Source organism: Columba livia, chromosome 7 (assembly GCF_036013475.1).
Source record: "Columba livia isolate bColLiv1 breed racing homer chromosome 7, bColLiv1.pat.W.v2, whole genome shotgun sequence".
Lineage (NCBI taxonomy): Eukaryota > Metazoa > Chordata > Aves > Columbiformes > Columbidae > Columba > Columba livia.
This window is the reverse complement of record NC_088608.1, coordinates 23,334,750-23,353,927: the sequence shown is the minus strand read 5'-3', so window position 1 is coordinate 23,353,927 and position 19,178 is coordinate 23,334,750. Positions and strand designations below refer to the sequence as shown.

At 38.1% G+C, this 19,178-nt stretch overlaps 1 long non-coding RNA gene across 1 annotated transcript in view; it reads left to right on the top strand.

Moving 5' to 3' along the window:
- The window catches only part of LOC110355779 (uncharacterized), a 47,726-nt gene extending 40,971 nt beyond the window's left edge, over positions 1-6,755 (top strand). The window contains exon 3 of the long non-coding RNA XR_002408677.2: positions 5,008-6,755. This is a non-coding gene — a long non-coding RNA (uncharacterized LOC110355779). The remainder of the gene's footprint in view (positions 1-5,007) is intronic.
- The last annotated feature ends 12,423 nt before the right edge of the window (positions 6,756-19,178 follow it).

The following is a 19,178-nucleotide window of genomic DNA, read 5'->3' as shown; positions in this document are numbered from 1 at the left end:
GTTGCTATGGCTGCATTCTTAATACATGCAGAACTGAAGCATGAATCCTCTGTGTATTTGGAGGTACCAGAAGTATGGTACTGCAGAAAGAGTGCTCCTAATGAAAGGCACAGGCAAATAAGGTCATATTGACCCCTGACTTGTCTGAACATTGTAGGATCATCATTGCTTAGGAGAGTTTTATCAAAACTGTGGCTGCTTTAGATGGTTATAATCTCTTCTGTTTGTAATACAGACGATGGCTTAAATCAAGGAAGAACTTGGGGAATTCAGCTGGCTTAAAATAAATAAATAAATCTCCAATCCTGTTTCCCCTGTTAAAATCCTACCCGGTGGTGCTTCTCTTGTTAAAAGGCTATAAAATCATTATATGTAACTTAAAAGGATTGTACAATTTTTCAGTACAAAAGCATAATAGCTGACAACCACTCTTGTTAGATTTTGTTCTTCAATGATGAGAGCAAAATCTGACATTTCTTTGCTAACATTATTTCCCTAAAGCATAGCACTTCACAAAGACTATTTTAAGCCAAGAGACACTTGCACAGCTGAATTCCACCTATTAGGCTGAGATGCAGTAATATTAACCTTAGTGCTATATGATTTAGCCAGGGATGGGTGAATCTGTGGGTGAGAGATGAATGGTGAAAACCGGTAACGAGGTTCTCATTGCAACCTGGAAAGATGAGAAGATAGGACAGTTTGTTCCTTCATTTTGTGGTTTTGGAGATGAACAGAATGTCACTTGTCCACTTTAGGCTGTAGGTTACTATTATAGAAGAGAAAGAAAAGAACAAGACAAAGCAGTCATTATGTGAGCAGCAGTTACTGTGCTGGACAACCACTGCAGGTCACTGCCTGCCCATTTCTGTCAGCTGCTGGTTCTTGATTAGTCCACAGTCAGCTAAAACCATGTTAGGTAAAAGGAGGTGAATTTTGTTGCACTGGGACTAAGCAAAAAGTAGGATTGGATTAGCTGGCATAAAGACTGCTCTGAGCTGCCTGGGATGTCTGTAGCCCCAAAGGACCATTTGACACCTGAGGACACTGAGGTTCACAGTTTTTGGTCATCTGCTTGTCTCATTTCAGTGTATCCCATAAAAGGACCATAAACAAATGGGGATGTAAGAGCTAGATGTTGCAAGCTGGGTGCTTACTGAATGTTCTGGAGAAATATTTAAGGAATTACTTTATGTTCCCTGTGTATCTAAGACATAAACAGGTCAGGGAACCTAGGGAGCAAGAAGAAAAGCATTTTGTTGGCAGCTCACCATTGCACTCTGGTCTTCCCAAGGAACTGGGTCAATCGGCTAGAATACTGATATGATGAATTGAATCTGGAAGTAAAACTCTTGTAAACCCCTGTGACTGTCTAGGGGACAAAAAGGGGTTAGATCTTTGGAATGAAAATGCATTCATGCGCACACAAATGTATGCACACACGCACAATGAAATTTCTTTATTTTTGGGACCACTCATTCCATGAAAGTATTCATTATTTTGAAATTTTTGATGCTGTTTCAGAATGAAAACAAATGTCCAAGTATAAGAAATTCCTGTGGGACAGAAATTGTGTTTTTTACCAGCTCTAATAACCTCCAATGCAACAGCATGAGCAGTCAATCAAACAGGAACTGAGCCAGCACAACCCCAGGAAAGTTCCTTTCATCCCTTCTTTATTTGAGAAGCAAACCCTTAGTCTTTTTGCAAGCCCTATTAAATGTACAGCTTTTGCAGAATGTCTGGGAAGGCAAGAGATTTGGCCGCTCGGGACTGAGTGTGAGGGAACAAGTACCAGACCCTCCCAGGCCCCACAAACAACACCTTGCAAACAGCCATCTGAAGCTTTCCACCTCAAGTGCCTCTCTTGGCGGTGTCACATAGGAGGTGGTGAGCCCCTCGGCTCAGGCAGCTGCAGACCTTCTGTGGTGCTTGTAGTGTATAGCTGGGTCCTCTAAACTCTGTCTCAGTGACACCCACACTGGCTTAAGGGCCCTCCTGTTGTGTGCTCCTGACAACGTGCCTTGGTGCATAAACTGCATCTGGAGTCTTTGCACTCGGACTGATTTCAAGGTGCAGCCCTGTGCAGAGGGTAACACAACCATTCAGAGGAAAAAGAGATAACAAAGGTGGCTTCTTGTGGATAACTGACCAAGCTGTTGTCCAAAAGGATGCCTAGTTCAGTTTGGGTGGTAAAAAGGCAAACTTGAATAACAAATACATTCCTTCAACCCTGCGCCTGATGCTGTGTAATTGAAATATATTTCTTTAACAGGGCAAAACATGGGCACAAATGTGTCATGAGGCTACAAAAAAAGGCAATTCAGCCTCATGCAGTGCCCTGTAGACCAATGAGTAGTAGGGGTGGACCTTTGGTATCTTACCCTAGAAACTGCTTAGGAAGAAATGATCAACCATTATTGCTTGTCATGCTGCCCTTTCCACTCTGCTAGGAGGTGAAAGCAAGGAGTAAGTGCTTAATGATCAGGGTGATGGTGGGGTTGGCCGGGTCTGATATGACTTGTGTGAACAGCTGATTGTCTATTACCCAGAAAACTATTAACTGACACAACCTGTTGTTCTAGAAATGGCCTTTGCAGGACAGCAGCCAGCCCTTGCCACCTGCCTATCCCTGATGCCCTCTGGCTGCTGGGGCTGGATGGGCAAACAAGGCATCAGCACCCACAGCTTCCCAACAGGTGCCTGCCGGCCAGCTGTGCCCATCTGCACCAGGGCTGCATCTGGGTATGGAGTTGGTTTTGTGTGCATATTTTTTGGAGACTGCATTAGAAATTTTTATAACTGGACAGCAGTTTTAGTTCTCATATGGACTGCTTATCTGTATTTTTGGCAAATTAATGTGTGCTAAGTGCACTTGAATGTTTTTCTTTGAATGAAAACTTGCTTGTTATATACAGAGGTATATGCACAAATTCATAATAATGACTTTTCTTTTTCTTTTTAATTCCAATGACACTACTAAGAAGGTAAAGATTTCTAGAAACAAACACACAAATGACAAAGGTCTGGTTAAAACTATGATCCTCTAAAATGAAAAAAAATTATATACCTTTAAAATAATTAGTTCTGGATATAAAATTTACTAGCGTCTTATAGACACTATGCTCTCAGTATAGGATTTTTTTTTCCAATCTAATATATTTTTCAATCTAAGTTATTTTTTCTAATCTAATTTATTTCAGATATAAATTTTAAGTCTTGTTTCATGTATTACAGAAAAAGCTCAAAACTTTCATTTAACAGCAATATTGACACTATTTTTTTTCTTTTATTAAAACAACTGGACTTTTTGTAAAGCAAAGTAATAAAGTAAATTTTTTTTTTTTATTTTAAACAATGTTGTTGTAGTTCTAAGTTCTGGTTTAATATTAATAACTGATGGATGTTTTGTTGTTAACCAACACAGCAAAAATGACATGTATGAAAACAGCCCAGGGTGTCTACTTGGGTTAATAATACTACTTCCCTAGTGGGGGATATGCTATAATAAAATAGTGGTGATGCCTAAGTACTTTTAACCATAGAAATTAAAAATTCGAAGGAAAAAAAATCTATACTGTTGGAATCGTACTGTCTCTCAACCTTGCCTGTAAGTTGGTCAGTCTCTAGGCTCAAATGAAACATGGCAAATCTAAAAGCTTTGGCAGCTGTGCACTGTGTGAAAAACTCCCTGTTGACTTCCTACCTATAGAGAAAATGAGTGTCCCTTACTCTGGTCCCAGTGGTGACTTCACCTGGCAAGAAAGACTTACACTGCTGTTGTGTCCGGGAGGAAGAATCTTCACAGTAAATAGTTTAGGCATTTTTTCTTAACTAGCTCTAACAAGTTATATTGGAGTGGCTTATTCTGAGTGATTCTTCCTTCTTTTCCCAATAGGTCCTGTTGATTTAACTAAATACAGTAATACAATAAACATTTTAAGCAACCAAGTCAACATGCAGTATTTGTAAATTCTTGTAGAGCTGCTCCCCATCCATCATGCAGTGTAGTAAAGGTTGAACACCACAGTCTTATCCCATTTTTCATTTTCCTTAAGTGTATGTACATACTTTTCCAAATCATACCACACTGGTATTCATAGATTCTTGTAGGCTCTCATGAAATGCAACAACAAAAAGTTTACATATAATTGTATGGACTCCGACAGAGATAATAAGCAAGAGTTGAAGTTTCAAGTAATTTTTCAAGTTTTGGTTAAAGAGAGGAAGATGAGAGGAAGGCTGAGCATTACCTGCCACTAGACCTGCCACAGATAAGGACAAGGCTCTGCTCCTCCTCCTTCGCCCCTACTGCCTGCTCTTGCTTTTGGCAGCTGCTGCTCCATCACAACCTTCCTCTTTAACCAGGTGCTACAGGACCCTGAACAGTATGTGGCCTTGTTGATGTCATGGACTATCTCTGTCTTAATGTAATGTTTCATCTAGTCAATAGAATTACAAATGGGAGTTCAAAGGAACAGAAAAATGGAACTGTACAAAAGTACAAACAGAAGGGACTAAACAGAGAAAAATGCCAAAGACGGGTGAAGTTGGACACAAGCAGGGTACTTGTAGGTTTCTCATGAGGTTGTAATGGTGTGTTTGCATTTGTATACTGGGAAGAAATTCTTTGCTATAGAAATTTGTGTGAAGTTAATCTCACATCTGAATTAGCTTTATAAGCATTACTTTAAGCTCATACTTCAAAATTGGTTAATGGGATGATAGAGGTAGATTTATGCTGGATAATCTCACTTCCTAGTATCTTTATTCAAAATACAAATTGAAATGCCTTGATTGTACCCTTTGGATAGATAAAGAGCTATCAAAATAATCCAGATGAAACTTTTATTTATTGTTTGCTACCAAAAATATACTATACAGAAAATGAAGGCAGCTCCAAGATGGAAAAGCTTGGTCTGAAAAACAGAAATTGAGAAAATAGGATGCCAGTTGAAAACTAGAGGATAGTCTATTTATTTTTTTAATGTAATTTTTTATTCCCAGTTTCTCTTGTGAAAGACTCACAGGAAGAGCCAACTGCTTTGCTGTGCCTTGGGACTGCTGTGCTTCTCATGACAACTTGGTTCCTTGTGGGACCAGAAATCTGCAGAGTTGCCTTGATCTATGATACTCAGCAGCAACAGTTAATTTTGTGTGGAGAGACAAAAAGATGATGTTGACCTTCAAGAGGGGAAAAAGCTTCACCCTACAGTTACCTGACTGCACCCACCTTCAGTAAAGGGATTTTTACATTTTGATGTGAGCCTTGGTGGAGTAAAATTTCCTTTGAGCTTGTGTGAACTCATGTTGGTTTCTAACTGGTAACTTCAAGCTGTCCTGCCAAGGGAATGTTCTAATGTTATGGGTAGTTCAGTGTCATGTTAGTAAGTAACATTTAAGTACAGCTTGCCTGGACTAATCTTAAAGGTGGAAGAATTTGAAAATCACTTCAGGACTTTTACTTGCATATGCAAGTCAGTTAACAGCTCTTGGAGTTCAAGTGGGGTTTTATCTGATGTGTAGAGATAGCACTGTACTTTTTCATGGAAATTGTTTGCTAGATCCAGAACTCATTAGTGAACTCTTAATAGTTCATCTCTGCATTTGCCCCTGAACTGAGATGCTGATGGGTTGCCAAGACTTGTTTAAGCAAAATACTCCCAGGGAAGCTCTCAGGAGTATGAGATCTGCACACCCTGACTTTCTCCCTTTGTCTCAGTAAAAATATAAAAGCTATTTCAAGGCATCTAATGTTAGCATCTGTTACTAAAATAAAATAAAGCAGTACAGGATTTTTTTCCACTCTACAGCTTCAACCCTCCTTTCTGCAATCACTTCCTCTCCCAGAACAGCTCAGCATTATAGCTATTGGCACCTTGCAGCCATGAAATTACTCCAGGATTATTTCATACAAAGGAAAAACTTAGCTGAGCATTAATATTTTTATTAATATAAACAAGTAGTTGCTGTAAACCCAAGTTATTTGTCATTCCTTCTCAATGAAAAGCTGAAGCTGAGTTACAGCTTCTTATTTTAAGTACGAAACGAAATATTTGGCAACTGCTTTAAAAACCCTTTCATATAAAACTTGAGAAATGTGATTTTTTCCCTTTTTCTGTGTGGAGTCAGGAATTCCTCATTTCAGGTACTATGCCATTTCTCTGGCTAAGTTTTGAGCCTGCTCAAATACATTAATAATATATATTGCCTGTTAAAATGACCTCTAAAATTTGGATAAGCTTTGGAGAAGTATTGAATAATTATGCTTTAAAATTCTTAAAATCTTTTTTACCTGTATGTCAGGCTATATTATTTCAGCCGCTCTTATTTGGATGCTACTTAGTGCCATGCACTTTGTTAGTACTTGCCAATTATAAGATATGGATAATAAAAACATATTTGTGGTTTTTATTTAGAAATTCTATTTAGAATTTATGTATGATGTGTAATTAACTCAGTATTACTGCAACTTGTACAATATCATGGAATATTTCCTTCCTCAGTGTAATATGATGGAACTTTATTACTTGAATTAGGAAGGCAAATTAAGGGGAGACAGGAGTGCTTAAGTTTTCACTGTGCACCTTTTAAGCCATACTGGAGCAAATGATGTTTCCAAGTAATTATTAAGATAAACTTGTGAATGTGATCTGTTTTTTCCCTGATTGTTAATGTTCAATGACTGAGATGATAAGGTTATCCAGAAATTATGCACTCTGATTTCTCCAGTACAAGGAGTCAAAGGAGGAACAACAAAGTTATTGAGCAAAAAAAATTTGGCAAAAAATACTACTTCTTTTTTTTTTTTTTTTTCCCCCCACTAATTAATACTTCAGTTTCAAGGAGTCAAACTTGCATATATTGGAGCTAAATTTTCTTCCTGGCTTCAGCTTGCTGAAATCAGACCATATATGAGATCTTTCACTTGTCCTATCAATGTGGGCATTCTAGTTTACTTCAAATATGATGTGTGAAAATGACTGATTGAAATTAAGTGCAAGATTAAGAGCAGTGGGTGGATCAAGATGGTCTACAGAGTCATGAACAAGCGAAGACATTCCTTGCAACATGCTATGTGCCAGGAGAGATGTCACCCTTCAGCAGTACTACGTGGTGTCTTTTGAATGGGTGTGAAGGGATGGAATTTATTTCTTTTTTCCTCAAAAGCAAACACAGGTCTTGGATGAAGTGCTGGTGATGCCCTTGCCAATACTGACCCTAGTTCTGAGCTCAGTGAAAGCAAAGGAAGATGATTCCTGTTGACTTCAGAGAACTTTTGGTCGGATCTGCTTCAAGGTACTCAGTAAGAACCAGGTACCAGAGCTACGGTATTTCCTACAGCCAGCTATAGCGTGCAAATTAATATTAAAACTCCATAACCAGTTTGAAATTAGTTAAATTAGTTATTTGTTGCCATTGCTACTTAAGAATAATTACTAATCCCTGTGACGACAATAAGTGTGAAAGTCTCTGCAGATGCTGTCTGGGGCATTCTGAGGCAGGAGAGAGAGCTTGGCGCCATTTTTATAGTTATGCCTGTTAAGATTTAATAGATGGAAAGTTTCATTAGTGAACTGTGTTGCAATTAACTTGAAGGAGGTTTCAGCCTACTGTATGCAGTCCTTCCTCAGAGAAAGTTGTTTAAATTTCCTTTTGGTAATAATTTATTGGCTTTTCACCACTTGAATTTTAATGAATAGCAAGGGCCATGATTTAACAAAAAACCCACCAGCAACATACAACAAGATTTTCTCATTACTCTAACAGAGGATTGGGTTAGTTGTATAACTTTTTATTCCTTGGTGAACATACCAGTTGCTGAAAGTCAAGGCTGAGTTGACCCAAGGGCAAAGGATAACACAGAAATACAAATTTAAGGGAACAGTTTTTTCCTAGATAACATCTGTAATAGGGATTAATAGGGTAGTGACCTGTCTTTTGTCTTTTTACCAGTCCACCCTGAGGACAGATCCTGCATGCTTCACACAATACTTTAACTGCAAAACAGATTAAGATTTAGGCTTTCTTGGTCTTGTGGGTGACCTGCCACGAGAGAAGAGGCACACAATTCCTACTAATTTTAGAGCTGCTGCAGACTGATTTTAGTGCATTTACTGGAGAACTGCCCTGCACCTCTTCTTTTGAAAGAGGAATATGTGGCCATATGAAGCTGTTTGATGTTCATAGAACTGAAGATCGTGTTCCCTGAACCTTCTGGGTCTACTTGAAAAGAGGTCTATCAAAACAAGCAGCAGTGGAGACCAGCCCTGCCAAGCCCAGCTCCTGCCAGTTCTGCTGCAGCAGACAACCCTTGCTGCCCTCAGGAGCCACGGTTGGTGAGGTGTCTGCAGGATGCCTGTCCCCTCTGAGAGACTCCCAGCATGCTTTTGCTGACACGCGTAACAATGAAGTGAAGGCAAACAGCTCTGAAAAATTGTTCTTGATTCAGAGTCGATTTCCTCATATTTCTGTCAAAAATTGGAAAAGAAGAAAAGTAAAAAAAAAAAAAGCCCATTTGAACATCCCTTAGAAGTTGGATTTGTTCTGGTGTTGGTGGAGATGATGACTTCTGTGCAGTGTAAATATTCATGTAATGCCAGCAAAAACACAGGTCATGTAATTGACTATGAGGTTGTGGTGACCTGAATGATTTCTAGGTGATGGCAGTTTAGAGCATTGTAACTGGGAGTTCTTCTGGCTTTCACTATACAGACATTTCTTTTTTGAGAGAGACAGTGCAGAGCTGACAAAATGATGTTAGCAGGAGCTGGAAGGTTTTTGCACTTCTTAATCAGGAAATCTGTGCATGATGACCAGTGTGTGACGTGTTACTTGTTCTTGGCTTGACATCATAATTTCAAAATGAATGAACAAGAAATAAGGAAGGTGTTATATTATTTTATGCTGAATTAACCTATCTGTAGAGTACCCAATATCTGTTTCCAGAAAGGAATCATAAAACCTAAGTATTTTCACTGTAACATTGGTATTACAAGTATTTCATGTTTTAATGCTAGAATGTAAAATAACTAACTAAGATATTTTAAAAACTGGAAGAAAATATGAAAATGGGAACTACTTAAACAACAGAATTAAATGTGATTAACTGAAATGTCAATTTTTGTTCCACTTTGATTAGCGCTGTGTGTTTTATTGTGTGTTTTTTCTTTTAACATATTTTTGTGAGGGGGTAAAAGCAGATACGTCAAAGCTTAGTCTGTAGGAGCACAGTGGCCTGTCTGAACTCTCCTGTGGGCAAGGTTTGCAGGGCTGAGGGCAGGAAGCGTTGTCAGAGGGGACACAGACAGACTGGCCAAATGGCCCCTGTGTGCACACACAGCTGGACCAAGTGGGCTTAGCTCAGGATTGTGATGTGAAAACTGCTGTTTCTGCTATTGCAGTTCCAGCCAAGTGTCTTTTTCTGAATCGGCACCTCCACCTGCAATGGTACAGGTGATCCATTTTGTTTTAAAGATTTAGAGGACCAGAGAATGGGAGGAGAGGATTTGACCATGTAACTACCTTTTAGTCCTGCTCCAGGGGCTGGTATATTGCAAGAGAAAGAGGAAAGACATGGATGGGTACAAGTATTCCTCTCATATCAGGTTATTGCCTCACAAGTCCCTTTATCTAGTGGGAGATTCTCTTCCCCTTATCATGATGCTGTGAAATACTCTGGAAGATTTTAGTGTTTTGGGGAAAAGAATAGGAGAAAATCTGAAAGCTCAAAAAACCCAAAAAATTTCCTGCCATGATTCACATAGAATTGTGATGCAATTGATGTAGTTGTGAAGGCTAAGAGGAAAATGTTGGACACATACAGCTAATGCCTCTTATTTTGATGGACTTCCAATGGAAAATAAAGGATGAAATTTTACACAAGGAAGTGGATTTGTAAGTGAGAGGGGAGCAAGGTGTATCCCTTCAGAAAAACAAGATGTGCTGGCCACTTTGCCATGATGCTTAGTGCAGAACATCTTCATCTGTTCATGCATACCTGAGCAAGCTGCAGACAAGGCTTAACAATGAAGGTGTTAACTTTTTCTTAATTTTGGATCTTTGTACTTCATGTAATAAATGTATTATTAGTTAACACAAAAAAAATCTGGAGTTGAAAGTTGAAAATCTAGTGTGATGAAAGCAGCAGACAGTGGTCAGTAGCTTAGGATGTGGAGAAATACTTTTACAGAGATCTGGAGCTACCCCAAGATGAGAGTTAAGGTGGTGCTCTCACTGTTGTAGGTTTTGTCACAAAACTTGTTTGAGACTGAGGCGGTTCAGTTTGGGCTGCAGTGCTGTTGTGGCTGTGGTTCGAAGGGATAGTGATGCATTAGATAATCTTCCAGCCTTTCTTGTATTCCACTCCTCCACAAAGCTATTTGTTGTATTCGGGTGCTGTAATCTTAGAAAGAATACTTCTAAATAGTTTAAAAGGAGTGTCTCCAACGTTTTTTAGTTTGTCACTACAGCGGAGATGCCTCCAGTTCACTTTGATTTAGTGACATAACTTGTGACTAAAAGCTTTAGGCAAGGCCACACACATGCAAACAGTGACTGGTGATTTGGGTAATTAGTAGGAATGGGAGAGCCTTGTCTCTTCACAAGAAATGTAGCAATGATATGCAATTAAAAATGAGCTGTAAAGGTAAAATAATGTAGCTACATGGAATGCAGTAGGCCTGGTTGAGTAAAGCAACATAACAGCTACCAAAAAAAAAAAGATAGGAGAATGCCCTATTTTTGAATGTTGTTTTCAGTGAAATAGTTTCTAAAGGTGGAACAGAAAAGATTCTCTGTTTTCTCTGAAAACAGGAGTAGCTTCATCGTGCAACAGGTGCCCAACATTCGTAGGATCTGCTTTCTTAGATTATTTATAAGATGTTAAAGGTGTCTGAACAAAGCTCCTTGATAGTATGAAAAAAATGCCAAAAATGTCACAAGTAACCAGAAAAATATGAGGTGCAATTAATGTTTTCTCTTACTTTTTTTTTTTACTGCCTCTTGGTTCTTGCTGACATCTGAAGTGCTCGGCCCTGCCACCTGTTTTCTTTGCATTGGGTTTCACATTGGCTTGAGCATGATTTGTTTTGACAAATTTGCGCTATATTAACCTTTTTGCCTATCTACTCCTCCTTATTAGTATTTTGGAACTGAGCTTCTGACACTGTACCGTTTCTTTGGCAGTACTCTGCCACTTATATTCAATGTCAGAAAAAAACAGGAGGATAGTTACCTAGTGTTGCTAACAAATCAGAATGACTTCACAGTGTTTTGAGTACTGCATATTTATAGTACAGCTTTACATCTGTAATTCTGGAATGAGGTAGGCTATATTACATGCTGGCACCTTCTGATCTCTCTATCAGATGATATAATGCAGACATCTTGACCACTAAGGTCATTAAAGATCCTCAAATATTAATCACAAAAGAATTTTTAACCTTTTACTGTTCTGGAAAAATAGATTTTGGATATTTCTGGAATAATTATGCTGATGTGAGTTCTTGCCCCAGATTTATTTTTTGTAGTGTTTTATCTTATTTCTGTCAATGGGTGTGCACTATTGATTGTATAGCATCCCATGCATAATATTGCGTGTGCTACAAGTAGTTCTATTTAAATAGCTGGTGAATGAGTAAAAAATTAATATATAGGTCTTGTATTTCAAAATACGGTAGATAACTAACAAATAAAGACTAGCGCTAATCTTTTCAGTATACAAGGTGCCCTTGGGTTCATAGTCAAGTTTTTGACCACTTTCATGTACAGAACATTAGCATTATGCAATATTGTTTCTAGATGAGTTTTGTGTTACTGAGTAGCTAACAAATGTTAACACACCAACTTCGTTTGCAGAAAAGTAAAGCAGATATAGTGAGGTGTTGCCTTTTTCTGCTCTTAGTTCTTTCTTTGTATCTTGAGGCCTCTAGTGGAAGCGTACATCATAGGAGGGGCACCACGCGGCTGGGTGTGAAGAAAGCCTTTTACTTCTAGGCAGTAATGTGTAGCTATTAACTTTTGAAGCTCTTACTTATCTGATAGGTTGTTCTCTAAGCAGTACTAAAAAGCTTGTGTGACTCAGAACTGAAGATGAAAGAGCTTTGAACAGGGTTAGAATGAAATCTGTATGGTTACTCTGACCTAATACTTTCTTAATGGTCGTATGTTTGTTAAAAACAAAAATCCCCCAAACAAAACAACACAACCAACCAACCAAAAAAAAACACCCCAAACCAACAAAACCCAACCAAACATTCCCCCCCAAACCAAAACAAACAAAACCAAAGACAAACACAAGCAGAAAACCAAAACACATGACCAAGACACAAAACCAACCAACCAAAAAAAACCCACCCCATGCCAGAAAACAACCCCCCAAACAACAAAACCACCCATCTTTCCCCACCAAAATGCCACCCAAAACACAAGTCTGAGTTGAATCTGTAGATGTGTACAAATTTGCTATTATGCATTGAGAGCACTTTTTTTCCCTGTACCCATCTGGTCAGGGTTAGGGTCAGGAGTTATTTGTATAAAGTTAATGGTTATGTTGTGTAAATGAGCTTAGTGAGTGTTAAAACAAGCTTAAAAAGAGAGAAGGAGTAACAAGATCTCTAACAAAATGATCTAGTTTGCTTCCAGTCATCTAGCAAATTTTAAAAGGTCTCTGATGAGGGAACACTCTTGAGTGAGGCTTTAGCTCCTAATAGAGGCATAAAAATGGTAGTAATTATTTTTGAAACCTTGAAGACTATTACTCTTTCCTAAATCAACCTCCAAGTATTTATTATGGATTGCACATGTGTACAAGAAATAATGAAGCTATGGTTATATTTTTTGAGACAAGAGGCTGGCCTACATCTGTCCTGGACTAAATGTTTGGCTCTGTCCAAACATCTTGTACAGAAGTTTTGGTCAAGAAAAGAAGTGAGAATACAGTACAGATGCATTTGATGTTGAACTTCTTTTGGAGGGAAACACTTCCATGAAAGTGAGGATTGATGTTTGTCTATGATTTATATAATCTTATTTAGAAAAAAAAAAATAAATTTGTTTAACTGTGTACTGAGAAACAAGGAACCCAAATGGTTCAGAAATTTTGAGAAGATTTGGCACAGGTTTGGCTAGGAATAATTTGTGACTTCTAGTTTTGTCCTCAGCTCTCTAGAACATTGATTGAATCTTGCATGGCAGAAGAAAATTGCAGGCTGCAGCAAGACCACTAAATAGCATAGCGGCAAAAAAAAAAAAAAAAAAAAAAAAAAAAATGCTCATATGTCTACACTCTTTTGAGTTAAAAGCTTCCCCAACAGTCTACATCATGTGCAGGCTCCAAGGAAATATTGCAACTGGTTGTAATGTTGCTCATAAAATGGTATTGTTCGGGTCTGCGCTTTCAGGGATCATTTCCTTGTTTCCAAGGTGGCTGTTGAGGTCAGTGGCAGAGAGCAGGAGGAAAGACATCTCTGTAGGTGATTCAGCACAAGGTGTTTTTGAGCATTTGTATTTGAGAGCATTGCATGGCACTTGAGATAAAGTTCCACATACTGTTCCACAACTTAGACATCACTGCTATGAAAATAGTTAGCTAAGAAACCTGGGGTTTGAGCCTGGAGTAATTTGCTGATTCAGCAGTGGTCTGGTTTAGATTCTTTCTGTTTAATAAATAGGCAAATAATATTTTAGGTGAGAGCTGACATAAGAGTCAATCTAAACTTACAGCTAGAAAGCCCTGAGGTATTTTCCATATTTCTGTGGATGCATCTAGCCACTTTTTCTCAGAAAGAACGCAGTTGCGATCTGTGTCAAGGAAGCAGTAGTCTGAGATTGCAGTGATTAGCTGATTTGCATCTTTGGTTGAAAGGAAATTTTAGCTAATCAATGGACACAGCTATACTTGTTTTGATTTCGATAAGCATGCCTAAAAGCCTTCTCTGCACCTCTGTTTAAGTTGGTTTTGTTTCTTTGAACTCATGTTAACATACCTTAATGACAGGTAATGATTGATAATGGTGTATTGTAAAGTTCAGGTAATAAATAGTGTTTTACTCATAATAATGCTGAATAATGTACTTTTTATGACCTGGATTGAGGGAAAATTTCCTTGTCAACTCTGCCTAATTGTCCAAACAAAACCACCCATTACTTAAAGAAATACATGTCTAAACTAGACACGTTAATTAGGGTCATGACTGAGCTACACAAAGGAATATAGTAACACTTCAGTTATCTTTAAGTATGATCTTTGGACAGCAGTCCTAATGTTAAACTGAAGTTTAATGGGAAGCTATTGTTTATACTATCCTTTTGTAGCTCACAGACATATGTTGGACTCCATCCATTGCAGCTGGATGATGGGAAAAGAGGCATCTCCCCAAAGGTCTTTAAAGGTCATAAGCAACATTAATTTGAACACCAGAAATCGCAAAACCGAGTAAGCCTGGATGAAAAAGGAGGAAAAGAGGTTTCTAGGGTTTTATCCAGTCAGAAACTGAAGTCAGTAAATATCACATTCCATTGAGTTGAGAGTTAAAAGGGGGCCTAGTTTTTAGCTGTCAGCATCCTGGAATACGTACACCCGAGTGCTTTGCCAGGCCCCTCATGAGTGCTGGCAGTCTCAAGGTACCTCATCTGCATTGAAGTTTCAGGGATTTTTACTGAGGTTCCAGACATACCACTATAGACTTAAAAAAAATTTCCAAACTTAAGAAAACTTTATGTATAGTGGATCTCTTGAAATTATAAAGAACAATAAAAACCTAATTCTGTGAAAACATGACCTTCTAAGAGTAAACTGCCCTGTGGGACTGAGTACTTTTCTAATAAAAGGCTTCCTTGGTGCTTCGTTTAGGTCCCTTTAAATAAATAGTGCTTGCTTTTATAAGTATTATACAAGCAAGCATGAGATACTGCTGATGTAAGAGAATTTGTATTCTCTCCCACCACCCCCATGCAGCAGAGCATTCCTTGGGTCTCAGAAACAGCAGCTTTGCTGCACGACTGAGTGTGTTGGCATGCTTGGAATGAAATGAAAAGCACCTACCTGTCCCTTTCCTACCTCTGTTGTTTCCTTTCAGTATTAGAAGTGTATAAGATGTTATGCCAAAAGGGATTTGTCCTTTTTATCTAGGAAGAAGAATGCTTTTGTTATTTGCATTTCTGAATTGCTTAGCTGCCCAAGCATGCTTTATGTGTGCTGCTTGAAATGTGTCATCGCATCACGTGGCTGCTGTTCTCTGGCTGGTGTTGGACTTTCTCCAACAAATATGGATTATGTTAAAGTAGGTTCTGAATTGACGAGGATATGTTAATAACTCCCAGATGGGCATCTTTGTGCAGGGAAACACAAGCAGTCTATGGCAGGAGCTAGTGTTTGGCAGGTCCATCATTCCGTCATTAAAGGCCACATTATTACTTACAACTCTGCTTGCATGACAATTGCTTGCATAAAATCAGCCTCCCAATGGCAAATACACACAATTTGCTTTAAAATACATTTTCATCTTGCAAGATTTTTTTTACATACCTGCTGGTACTTCCTCCAGTTTGAAATATGGATTTTTATAATTAAATAATAGTATGAAATAAACACTCAGGTTCCATAAATGCATGCTGAAGATAATTTTTTGAGTATGTGATACAAGTATGAGCCCAGAATACTTGCACCTTCATGGTGCAGCCTCTATTATTCAGTGTAGTATTTACCTAAATTTTTTTTATAGCTGCAATTGGATGTACTTTTTTTTTTTTCTTAAAAAAAAAATGGTTTTCATCCTGTGTAGGTGATTGTAGTCTTCCTATGAGCAGTTAAAAATAGTGTTGCTTTCCACCTACTTGCATGGATGGAAGAAGTTGCTAGAACTAGATTAAAAAAATAAAGTGAGTATGTGCAAGTGTGAATTATGTAATAGAAGTATTTGCTAAGCATATTGACCACTACACTTGTCCTTCATCTATTAAGCCATTTCACCAAAACATTCCAAAACTCTGTCCATACAGCAAGCATTTATAAAATGTGGTCATCTGGAAGATCTTCCCTTCCCCAAAAGCCGTGCCAGGTTTTTTAAGATATAAAATTAAAAACCTTTAACAGACTACATCTTTTAGTGCTAGCTAGAAGTGGAGCAAGGACTTTGGGTTCTGTGAGTGGGAAACTTTGAGATTCTTGGTTCTTGTTTTTCTCTTTAGTCCTAGAGCTATGTCTTCAGGAGTTGAATCCTATAAAGCTGGACTTCTGTTAACAATCTGGGGCATAGTTACCAAGTAAGATAATATAAATGATACAGGAAATACATGCTGTTCTTAAAAATTAAAAAAAAAAAAAAAAAGGCAAAAGACTTTGCGACTAAATAATGAGTATTTTTATCAGTTGTCTAAATTACTCCACCCCAAAGTCAATGATGTCTATACTCCATTTTCATGTGCATATTTATATTTTCTCTTGCACCTATACTCAAACCTGGATTTTGACTGACATATCAATGATAAGAATTACTTTACTGTTCTTAATGATAAAAAGGTAAAGTATACATTTTGAAATAATATCATTGAATCAACTAATGAGAATTTACATTTTGTAGCACATTCTGGGGAATAATGCTGTGTTGGGACAGTATTTTCTGGTGATAACCTAAACTGTCAATACCATTAAGTGCGTGGATCTGACGCAAGCAAAAAAGATATCATGAGGGGTTCCTCTATTTTTGTACTTCTCTAGTCTCTTTCTGCACGTTATGATATTATTACTCTCAAACTGGCACTTAATTTTCTTGGCTCTTAAAATGAGTGTTGTAAGAGTAGTTGAATGTAATATGTGGTATTTTAATATTGTGACTCTTAATGCTACATAAAACCTTTGTTTCCTACAGGTTTATTGAGCTGGTGTATTAGATTTCCTGCTGCATGAGCAAGAAGATTATGGTGGCTTACGTCTAAGTATACTTTTGGGAGGCATTTTGTATTTTCTCTATAAATAGTCTTTCTAAAACACAATTGTGAAACTATTAATGTTTATATCACATTATACATCTAAGTTTACTGTGCTGAGTATACAGTGTGGTAGCAAGAGGAAATCTTTCTGTCTAAGAAACGTGTCCAGAATTGTTATTGTTACAAGGCTATTAAAAGGCAAGTTTTTAATATTTATTTTCTTATCTGTAGGGTATTTTTTGCTTATTACACGGAGTCATCCCTGTTTTCAGAAATAGTAAAATTACATCTCTTATGGAGTTAAGCACTTCAATAGAGCTTGCAAATACGAAGCTTTCATCAGAAATGTGGATATTCTGGCTATTGCTTTTGTGTTGGAAAAATGTGAAATGAGTCAACTGCAACTACAAGTTCTTAATAGATAAAATTTAGACTTGAGAATGTGAGAATATGCACAGTGAAACTTGCATTTTATACTGGATAAACATTTTGCCTAAGCAAAACACAACATTTGTTATGGACTTGGAAAAAAAAAATACAAACTATGGAAAGATCCTTCATCTTAAGACAAATGGAAAATATATGTGGGGGCAGGGATGTAGAGGCAGTTCATACCTGTATTATGTTACTGAATTGCGTTTTGTTTTGTGAAGAAATTGCTCATTAAATTATTCTAATTTTGTAAGAAAATGCCACAGGCCAAACTCCGTGAGGTCCCCTTGAGCCATTTATTCATCTGTACATGAATAGTCAGTTTCATTATGTTTGAAAATATAGCATGAGTAGAACAAATGATTAGTGTCGCCTCATCCAGTGAAATGAAAGATGATCATCTCCAGCCAGCCACCATTAGATGGACTGGCTCCAGCTGCAAGCGCTCCTTGGTTTCAGAGGTGCTGTGTCGTGTGGGAAATCTGCAATTTGCTGGGGGCATCGTTAGCTGGCTCTGCCTGCGGGCAGGATTGGAGCTGGGCAGGGAGCAGCTGCCCAGGTGCGGGGGATCCACAGTGTCCCTGCCATCACACACCTTGGGCTGGTGCTGAAGCCCCCGGTGACACAGAGAGGGTATTAGGTCAGATGATTTACATTAAGTGGCAAGTGATGAATTCAAGATGACAATTCAAAACAGCGGTGTTTCTTCTGGTAATTAATTCCAGTGGTGCCTGAGGCAGTGCTTAGCTGCCACAACCAGTGTGGCCAATGCTGAGCAGCTAATGAGAAAACATTACAGCAAGGATTAGGGGCCGGGACATTCTGGCAGGATGAGGTCACTATGGTTAGAAAATATTAATGCAGGCTTAATGCGATAAACTGACTGTGACAAAGAAACTTTATCCATCAGTGGTTAAAACGCAAAAAACCCACTGCTTTAACATTTTATTTTGAATTATTTTTCCCCCCAAAGCCAGCTTTAAAATCAGCCTTTACACCCTGCCTGTAGTCCTGTGGCACTAACTGTTCCTTTGGTGTTATTGTATGCAAACCATGTCAAGACCAGTTAGCTGTTGCAGCCGGACACAAATTCTTTTTTCTCTTTCATTTATTTTAATTACTTTTGTCAGGTAACCATGAACACTCAGCTTAGAGGAAGGAGCTTTATGGTTGTTACCTATAACCAGAAACAGTGATGAGAAAATAACACTTCTATGCTCTAGCATGCTGCTGCCTTCAGTCAGCAGCAAAGATGGGATTGCTTGATATTACCTAGCAAAAGGCAAGCACATCCTAAAACCGTTGACCATATTAGATATGGGGAAAGGCAACGCAAGAACAGAGTTTTACTGTCACGACTCTGCCCTGCTGCTGCAACATGGGTCTGAGGAGTTCTGAAGAAAAATACATACCCAATGGCACTTAAAAAAAATGCTTCTGTGAGCTTTTCCCAGGCTGTTGTGTTATCCCATGTAGCCACAGGATCTGTGTTATTCATAAACTACAGGTGCTGTGTACTGTCCTGATGGAAACCTGTGGGTTATAATGTGCTTGCTAAGCAGTTTTGCCAATAGAGTTGAAACACTCTTCTGCTAATTATGTAGTGAGACTTGTTTCCTAAGTGTTTTCTATTAATTACAGGGATATAGATGAGGTGGACTGCATATTGTGGCAGTTGCATTTTTTTTATTGTCTAAAGCCTAACAGTTATTTTCACATTTTTGCTTTTTCTATTGTTAACACATTTATGTAACAATCACTTTTCAACTGAAAGCATTATAGATACTTCAGTATAAATTCTTCTATGAAGCAGA